Below are 10,151 nucleotides of genomic sequence, written 5' to 3' on the forward strand. Positions count from 1 at the left end.
AGCTAGCCAGCTGGATGGTCAGCTGACTTAACTATCTGACTTAATTAGCTAGCCAGCTGGATGGCCAGCTGAATTAAATAGCTGACTTAACTAGCTAGCCAGCTAACTAGCCAGCTGACTTAACTAGCTACCTACCTAGCCAGCCAGCTGGGAAGTCAGCTGAATTATCTAGTTGAATGAACTAGCTAGTCAACTGTCTAGCCAGCTGACTTAACAAGCTTAATACCTAGACAGCCAGCTAGCTAGCCATCTGACTTAACTAGTTGACTTAATCAGGTAGTCAGCTGTCTAGTAGGCTGAGTTAATTGCCTAGCTATCTAGTTAGACAGCTGGATAGCCAGCTGACTTAACTAGCTAGCTGCCTACATAGCTTGCTGTCTTGCCAGCTGACTTAACTACCTAGCTACCTAGCTATCCAGCTTGCTAGTGAGCTGAATTAACAAGTTTACTTAACTAGCTAGCTAACTGGCTAGCCAGTTGACTTAATTAGCTAGCTACATGCTAGGCAGCTGTCTAGGCAGCTGAGTTAACTCACTGACTTAACTAGCTAGCAAGCTGATTTAACTAGCTGAATTAACCAGCTAGCTACTTAGCTAGCCAGCTGGCTTATCCAGCTGGCTCAACTAGCTAGCTACTTAGCTAGCCAGTTGACTTAACTAACTGACTTAACTAGCTAGCTAGCTGACAAAACTAGCTGACTTATATAGCTAGCTTCCTAGCTAGCGAGGTGTTTTAACTAACTAAAATAACTAGATAGCCAGATGGATAGCCATCTGAATAGACTAGCTTTTTGACTAGCTAACCAGCTGTATAGCCAACTGACTTAATGAGTTGTCTTAACTAGGTAGCCAGTTGTTTGCTGACTATCTAGCTGACTTAAACAGCTAGTCAGTTGCCTAGTTAGCTGACTTAACCAGCTGGCTCTCTATCTAGCCAGCTTGAAGCCAGCTGTCTTACCTAGCTGACTTAAGCTAGGAAGCTGGGTAGCCAGCTGATTAACTAGTTAGCTATCTACCTAGCCAGCATGTTAACCAGATGACTTAACTAGCTGACTTGAACTGCTACCCTGCTGGCTAGAAAGCTGATTTTTCTAGCTAGGTACGTAACTAGACAACTGGCTACAAAGCTGACTAAACTAGCTTATTTAACCAGCTAAACTGCTGGCTAGCCAGCTGACTTAACTCAATGATATCACTTGCTAGCCAGGTAGCTATCTAGTTGACTTAACTAGCTAGGTATCTACCTTGTCAGTTGGCTTGCCAGCTCTCTTACCTAGTTGAATTAACCAGCTAGCCACCTGGTTAGCCAACTGACTTAACTATCTCGCTACATAGCTAGCCACCTGGCTAGCCAGCTGACATAACTAGCTGAATTACTAGCTAGCTACCTAGCTAGCCAACTGACTTAAGTAGTTAGCTAACTAGCTAGCTTCCTAGCTAGCAACCTGACTTAAATAGTTATCTGCCTAGCTAGTTAACTGACTTAATAAGCTAGATAACTAGTTGGCTTACTCATTATCTAACGTGCTAGCTAGGTGACTTAATTATCTTACTTAACTGGTTAGCTAATGAGCTACCTAGCTGACACAACTAGCTTATTTATATCATTAGCTAGCTAGGTAGCTAACTGACTTATCCAGCTGACTTAACTCATAAGCAAACTAGCTACCTATCCTACTCAACCAGCTGACACAACCCGTTTCCTAACTTGCTAGGAGCTGACTCAACCAGTGACTTAATACGTTAGTTAACTAGCTAACTACCTGACTCACTTAACCCATTTGTTAACTAGGTAGCTAGCTGTCTTAACCAGCTAACAAAATTTCAAAACTGACTTTGCTAGCTGACTTAACTGGCCGAATTATCTAGTTAGATAGCAAATTAACTATGTGAATTAAAGAATTAGCTAACTATTTAACTAGTTGAATAACTAGCTGATTGAATTATTTAGCTAACTGGTCAGGAAGCAGACTTAAGTAGCTCACTTAAATAGTTTGATAACAAGTGAGCTAGCTGATTTTGATAGCTGACTTAGCTAACTAACTGGTTAGCTATCTGACTTAACTTACTGACTTAACTAGTTGGCTAATGAGACAGCTAGCTGACTTGACAAGTTGGTTAACAAGTTAGCTAACTGTTTTAACTAGTAGGGAAATGAGATAACTAGGTGAATATACTAGTTTGTTAGCAAGTTAGGTAGGTGACTTAACTTGTTTGCTGACGAGTCAGACAACTAGTTAGCTGGTTTAATATGTTGGCTGACTACTAGCCCAACATTTTTGCTTGCATAAAGAGTTGGCCGAATAGTCGGCCGACTATTTAGCAGGGCTAACTAGTTGACTGACGTGTTGGTCCACTGGTTAGATCTGTTAACTAGTTGGCTGACTAATTTGCTGACCTAACTAGTCGTATGAATTTTTGGCCGACTAGTTAGCTGACCTAACTATTCGGCCGACTATTTAGCTTACATAAATTTTTGACTGACATTTTGCCCACTAGTCGGCCAATTGGTTAGCTAAATAAACAGTTGGATGACTAGTAGGCCGACCAGTTAGCTGATTTAACTAGTCAGATGGTGATTGAGCCAACAGGTTAGGTGACTTAACTAGTCAAACGGCTAGTGAGCTGACTGGTCAGGAGAATTAACTAGTTCACCAGTGAGTGAGCCAATTGGTCAGCTGACTTAACTAGTCGGCTGGTAGGTGAGTCGAATGGCCAGATGACTTAACTAGTCATGCAGAGTGTGATATGTCTGGTCAGATGAATTTAGCTTTCAAGTGAGCTGACTGGTCAGACTTAACTAGTCGGCTGGAAAGTGTGCTGACCAATGAGCCCACATAATTATTCGGCCAGTGAGTGAGCTAATGCGTTAGTTGCCTTAACTATTCGGCAGGTGAGTGAGCCGACCTGAGAGCGTACTTAACTAGTTGGCTGGTGAGCAAGCCAACTAGTTCACTGACCTGTTGGCCTGCAAGTGAGTCAACAAGTTAGTTGACTTGTTGGCTGTTATGTGAGCTGACTAGTTTGTTGACCGGGTGGCAGGTAAACGAGCCGAATATTTAGCTAACCTGATGGAAAATGAGCGAGCCCACTAATTAGCTGATCAGCTAGTTGAGTTGCTAGCTGACTAGTAAGCCAAGTAACTAGATGGTTTGCTAGCTGACTTAACTAGCTAGCTGACTAGCTAGCTGGCTATCTAGCTGATATAATTAGCTAGCAAACAAGCTATCTAGCTGTCTAGCAAGCTGATTTAGCTAGCTATCTAACTGGCTAGTTAGCTGGCTAGCTGACTTAATTATCTAGCTGAGTAGCTAGCTGACTAGCTAGCTGACAAGCTAGCTGACTTAACTAGCTATTTGACAAGCAACCTGACTAGTTAGCTGACTTAGCTAGCTAGCTGAATAGTTAGCTGAGTTGCTAGCTGACTTAACTAGATAGCTGACTAGCTAGCTGACTTAACTAGCTGACTAGCTAGTTGACTGGCTACCTGGCCAGCCAGCTGACTAAACTAGCTAGCTACCTGGTTGGCTAGACTGCTAGCCAACTGTCTTAACTAGCTACCTACCTTTCCAGCTAGCTGACTAGGCTGCCAGCTAGCTAGCGGACTGACCACCTGGCTAGCCAGCTGGCTTAAATAGCCAGCCATCTGGCTGGACTGTGGGATAGAAAGCTGGCCTAACTAGCCAGCCACCCTTGTGTTCAGCTGCCTAGCAAGCTGGCTTAATTATCTGGTCACCGATCTGACCAGCATGCTAACCAGCCATCTTAACATGTCAGCCACCTAACTAGCCAGCTGGCTAACCAGCTGAGTAAAGTATCTGACTTAATTAGATAGCCATCCAGCTTGCCAGCTGGCTTAACTAGCTAGCCACCTAGCTAGCCTGCTGGCTAGCCAGCTCACTTAACTCACTAAATTAAATAGCTAGCCATCTGGCTAGCCAACTGACATAATTAGCTAGCAACCTACTTAGACAGGTGGCTAGTCAGCTGACTTAACTATCTGACTTAACCAGCTAGCCAGCTGGCTAGCCAGGTGAATTAACTATGTAACTACCTAGCTAGCCAGTTGGCTTGCCGTTGGAATTAACCAGCTCACTTATCCAGCTAGCCAGCTGGCTAGCCATCTGACTAAACTAGCTGACATAACTAGTTAGCCAGCCGGCTAGCCAGCTACCTAGCTACCAAGCTAACCAGCTGGCTAGAGAGCTGACTTAACTAGGTGACTTAAGTCACTATCCAACTTACTTAAATACCTTGCTATCTACCTTACCAGCACACTAGCCAACTGAACTAGCTAGCTGACTTGAACTGCTAGACTGTTGGCTAGCAAGCTGACTTATCTAGCTAGTTAGCTACATAGCCAGCTCGCTAGACAGCTGACTAAACTAGCTGACTTAATCAGCTAGCCAGTTGACTAGCCAACTTACTTAGCTCGAAGGCATCACTATCTAGCCATGTAGCTATCTAGCTGACTTAACTAGCTAGCTCCCTACCTTGCCAGTTGGCTAGCCACATGATTTAATTAGCTGAATTTACTAGCCAGCCAGCTGGCTAACCAACTGACTTAACTACTTTGCGACCTAGCTAGCCGGTTGGACAGCCAGCTGATTTAATTAGCTGAATTAACTAGCTAGCTACCTAGCAAGACAGATGCCTTAAATAGTTGGTTAACTAGCTAGCTACATAGCTACTAACTGATTTAAACAGCTAACTAGCTAGCTACCCACCTAACAAGCTGACTTAAATAGTTACCTGCGTTGCTAGCTAGCTGACTTAATGAACTAGCTAACTAGTTAGCTTACACATTATCTAATGTGCTAGCTAACAGACTAAATCTTCCAACTTAACTCTTTAGCTAACGATCTTCCTAGATGGCTTAAGCAGCTGACTTAACTTGTTAGCTAACTAGCTAGCAAGCTGACTCATCCAGCTGACTTAAATCATTAGTTAACTAGCTACCTATCTACTCAACCCAGCTGATTCAACCGTTTTGCTAACTAGCAAGCTAGATTACTCAAGCAGCTGGCTTACTCAGTTAGTTAACTATCTAACTACATGACTCAGCCTGTTGTCATATACCATGAGCAAACTAGCTAGCTAGCTGTCTTAACCAGGTGACTTAATTAGAAAGCTGACATAACTTGCTGAATTAGGTAGGTGACTTAACTACTTAGGTACCTGATTTAACTGGCCGACTTAACTTGTTAGCTAGCTGACTTAAATAACTAGATTAAATAGTTAACTAACTTTTAACTAGCTGAATAACAATCTGACTTAACTATTTAGCTAACTAGTTTTGTAGCAGACTTAAGTAGCTCACTTAAATAGTTAGCTAACTAGTGAGATAGATGACTTAGCTAGCTGAATTAGCTAGCTAGCTGGTTAGCTAGCTGATTTGACTAGCTGACTTAATGAGTTGCTTAATGAGTTAGCTACCTGTTTTAACTAGTTTGTATATGAGTCAACTAGCTGACTTATCTAGTTGTTTAACGAGTTAGCTAGTGACTTGTTGATTTATGAGTCGGCAGAATAATTAGCTGTTTTAATACACTGACTGACTACATGATCCACTTGTTAGCTGGCTTAACAATTGGCCAACTAGTCAGCAGACTAGTTAGCTGGATTAGATGCTTGACTGACGAGTTGGTCCACTAGTCAACTCTGTTAACTTGTTGGATGGCTGGTGTGCTGACCTAACTAAACGGCCGATTAGTAGGCCAATTAGTTGATGGCTTACCTTGTCGGTGGCTAGTTAGCTGAGGTAATTTTTTGACTGACAAGTTGGCTGGTTATTTGGCCGATTGCTTACCTGACTTAACTAGTAGGCAGGCTAGGCAGCCAACCAGTTAGCTGACTTAACTAGTCGGCCAGCGAGTGAGCTGACAGGTGAGCTGATTTGACTAATTGTCTGGCGAGTGATCAGACAGGTCAGCTGCCTTAACTAGCCAATTGGTCAGCTGACTTAACTATTCAGCTGGCAAGTGAACTGACTGGTCAGCTGACATTGGTCGAGTTGCGAGTGAGGCAACAGGTGATCTGCCTTAACTAGTCAGCTGACAATCGAGCTGACAGATGAGCTGACTTAACTAGTCTCCTGGAGAGCAAGCCGACCAGCTAGCTAACCTGTTGGCCTGTGAGAGAGCTGACAAGTTAATTGACCTGTTGGCTGGCAAGCGAGCCATCTAGTTTGCTGACCAGTTTGCAGGCAAGGGAGCTGACTAGTTAGGTGACCTGATGGAAAACAAGTGATCCCACTAGTCAGATGCCAGCTAGCTCAGTTTCTAGCCCACTAGTTACCTTAGTAAGTAGCTGATTTGCTAGCTGACTTAACTACCTACCTGACTAGCTAGCTGGCTATATAGCTGACATAACTAGATACCAAACAAGCTATCTAGCTGTCTAGATAGCTGATTTAAATAGCTAAGTAACTGGCTAGTTAGATGGATAGCAGACTTAACTATCTAGTTGCCCAGCTACCTAGCTGACTAGTAAGCTGAATAGCTAGTTGATTTAACAAGCTAGCTGAACAGTTAGCTGACTGGCTAGCAGACTTAACTAGCTAGCTGTATAGCTAGCTGACTTAAGTAGTTGACTAGCAAGTTGGCTGGCTAGCCAAATGTTTGGCTTAACTAGCTAGCCAAATATTTGGCTACACTGCTAGCCATCTGGATTAACTAGCTAGCTACCATGCTGGCTAGCTGGCTAAGGAGCCAGCCAGCTTAATTAGGCAACCTGCTGGCTGGACAGTCACATAGCCAGCCGGCGTAACTAGACAGCCACCCTGCTAGTCAGCCAGCTAGCCAGCCGGCTTAACTAGATTGTCACCTACCTGAAGATCCTGCTAAGCAACCGCCTTATCTTGCTAGCCCCCTAGCTAGCCAACTGGCTAACCAACTGACTTATAGCAGACTTAACTAGCTAGTCATTTGTCTAGCCAACTGACTTAACTAGCTAGCCACCTACCTAGCCAATTGTCTAGCCAGGTCACTTAACTCGCTGACTTAACTAGGTAGCCTGTCAGCTAGCCAGTTGACTTAATTAGGTAGCTACCTAACTAGCCAGGTGTCTAGCCAGCTGACTTAACTAGCTGACTTAACCAGGTAGCAAGCTGAACAAAGTAGCGAGCTACCTAGCTGACCAATTGGCTAACCACTTGAATGAACTAGCTGACTTAACCAGCTAGCCAGCTGGTTATCAAGCTGACTCAATTAGCTGACATAACAATTTAGCCAGCTGGCTAGCTAGTTGACATAACTAGCTGACAACACTAGCTAACCTGGTGGCTAGCCAGGTGACTTAACTATCTAGCTACCTAGCTAGCCAGCTGGGAATACAGATGAATTAGCTAGCTGATTTAAATAGCTAGCCAGCTGGCTAGCCAACTGACTTAACTAGTTCACTAACTAGCTAGCCAGTTGGCAAGCCAGCTAACTTAACTAGCTGACTTAAATAACTGGCCTGCTTGCTAGTCAGCTGAATTAATTAGCTTGCTATATAGGTATCCAGCTGCCTAGACAGTAGACTTAATTATGTGACCTAACTAGATAGCCCACTATCTAGCCAGCTGACTTAAGTAGCAAGCTAACTAGGTAACCAGCTGACTAGCCAGATGACTTAACCAGGTTACTTAACTAGCTAGCCAGCTGGCTGGACAGCTGACATAACTAGGTAACTACACAGCTAGCCAGGTGTCTAGCCAGCTGACTTAACTAGGTTACTTAACTAACTAGCTAGCTGGCTAGCAAGTTTACATAACAGTCTAGCTACCTAGTTAGAAAGCTGTATAGCCAGCTGACTTAACAAGTTAGCTACCTACATGTCCTGCTGGCTTGCCAGCTGACTCAACTACCTAGCTTTCTCGCTAACCAGCTGGCTAGCAAGCTGACTAAAATAGGTGACTTAACTAGTTAGACAACTAGCTAGCCTGCTGAATTAACTAGCTAGCTACCCAGCTAGGCAGGTTGCTAGCCAGCTGACTTAAGTAGCTGACAACTAACTAGCCAACTGACGTAACTAGCTGGCTTAACTATCTAGCTAACTAGCAAACTAGATGAATTTCATAGCTGAAATAACTAGCTAGCATCCTAGCTAGCTATCTAGCTACCTATCCTACTTAACTAACTGACTTAATTAGCTAGTTAGCTGACATAACTAGCTGACTTAACTAGCTGGCTAGCTAGCTAGCCAGTTGACTTTATTAGCTGAAATAACTAGCCAGCTCTCTAGCCATCTGAATTAGCTAGCTTTTGAACTAGCTAGCGAGCTGGCTAGCCAACTGACTTAATGAGGTAACTTAACTAGCTAGCTAGCTGGCTAGCCAATTGATTAATCATCTAGTTGATTAACGTGCTAGGCAGCTGGCCAGCCAGGTGACTAAACTAGCTATATTAACTAGTTATTCTACTGGCTAGCCAGCAGCCTTGACTAGCTCTCTAGCCATCTGGATAGCCAGCTTTCTTAACTAGCTAACTTAATTAGCTAGCGAGCTGGCTAGCCAACTGACTTAACTAGGTCATTAGCTAGCTAGTCAGCTGGCTAGCCAGCTGACTTAACTAGCTCTTTTACTAGCTGGCCTACTTTCTAGCCAGTTCAATTAACTACCTTGCTACATAGCTATCCAGCTGGCTATCCAGCTGAATCAACTAGGTGACTTATCTTGCTAGCAAGCTGTCTAGCGAGCTGACTTAACTGGCAAGCTCCTAGCTAGCCAACTGGCTAGTCAGCTGACTTAACTTGGTCATGTACGTATCTAGCCAGCAGGCTATACAGCTGACATAACAAGCTAGCTACTTAGCTAGCATGCTGGCATGCCACCTGACTTAACAAGCTGAAATAACTAGCTAGAAGGCTGGCTAACCAGTTGACTTAAGTTCCTAGGTACCTACCTAGCCAGGAGGCTAACCAGATGATTTAACTAGCTGACTTAATGAAGTTGCCAGCTGGCTAGCCAGCAGACTTAAGTAGCTAGCTACCTAGCTACACAGGTGTATAGCTAGCTGACTTATCTAATTGACAAATATAGACATCTGATGGCTAGTCAGCTGACTTAATTAGCTACCTACCTCCATAGCCCGCTGGCTTGTCAACTGACTAAACTACTTAACTATTTAGCTAACTGGTGGCAAGTGAGCTGACTTAACTAGGTGACTTAACTAACTAGCTACCTAGCTACCCAGCTAACTTAAGTAGATGATTTAACTAGCTTGCTACCTAGCTAGCTATCTTGCAGCTAGGTGAATTAACTAGCTGACTTATCTAGCTAGCTAGCTGACATATCTAGCTGACTAAACTAGCTAGCTTCCTCGCGAGCCAGCAGACTTAAGCTGAAATTACTAGTGAACCAGCTTACTAGCCCTCTGATGTAACGGTTTTAAGCAGCTAGCCAACTGGCTAGACAACTGACTTAATGAGCTGATTTATCGAACTAGCCACCTAGTTAGCCAGCTGACTAAATAACTGACTTAACATCATGTCCATCTGGCTAGCCAGGTGTCTTAATTGCCTAGCTACCTAGGTATCCAACAGCCTAGCTAGCTGATTTAGGTAGGTGAAATAACAAAGTAGCCAGCTGGCAAGTCAGCAGATTTAACTAGCTAGCTACCTGCCTAGCGAGGTGGATAGTCAGTTGACTTATCTTGCTGACATAACTAGGTAGTCTGATGGCTAGCCAACTGACTTAATCAGCTACCTACCTACATAACACATTGGCTTCCCAGCTGAATTAACTACCTACCTACCTAGCTAACCTGCTGGCCAGTGTGCTGACTTAACTAAGTTACTTAACTAGGTATCCAGCTGGATAACCAGCTGACTTAACTAGATAGCTACCGTGCTAGGCAGCTGACTAGCAAGCTGACTTAACTAACTGACTTAACTAGATAGTCAGCTGACTTATCTGGATTCCTTAACTAGCTAGCTACCTAGCTAGCCAGTTGACTTAACTAGCTGATTTAACTAACTAGCTACCTAACTAGCCAGCTGCCTGTCCAGCTGAATTAACTAGGTGACTTAACCAGCTAGCCAGCTAGCTGGCCCCCTGACTTAATTTCCTAGCCAGCTGAATGACCAGCTGAATTAACTAGCGGTCTTTACCAGCTAGTCAGCTGGCTAGCCAGCTGATTTAACTAGCTAGCTACCTAGCTAGCCAGCTGG

Source organism: Carlito syrichta, unplaced genomic scaffold, assembly GCF_000164805.1.
Source record: "Carlito syrichta isolate Samal-C Ts95f unplaced genomic scaffold, Tarsius_syrichta-2.0.1 Scaffold316499, whole genome shotgun sequence".
Classification (NCBI taxonomy): Eukaryota; Metazoa; Chordata; class Mammalia; order Primates; family Tarsiidae; genus Carlito; species Carlito syrichta.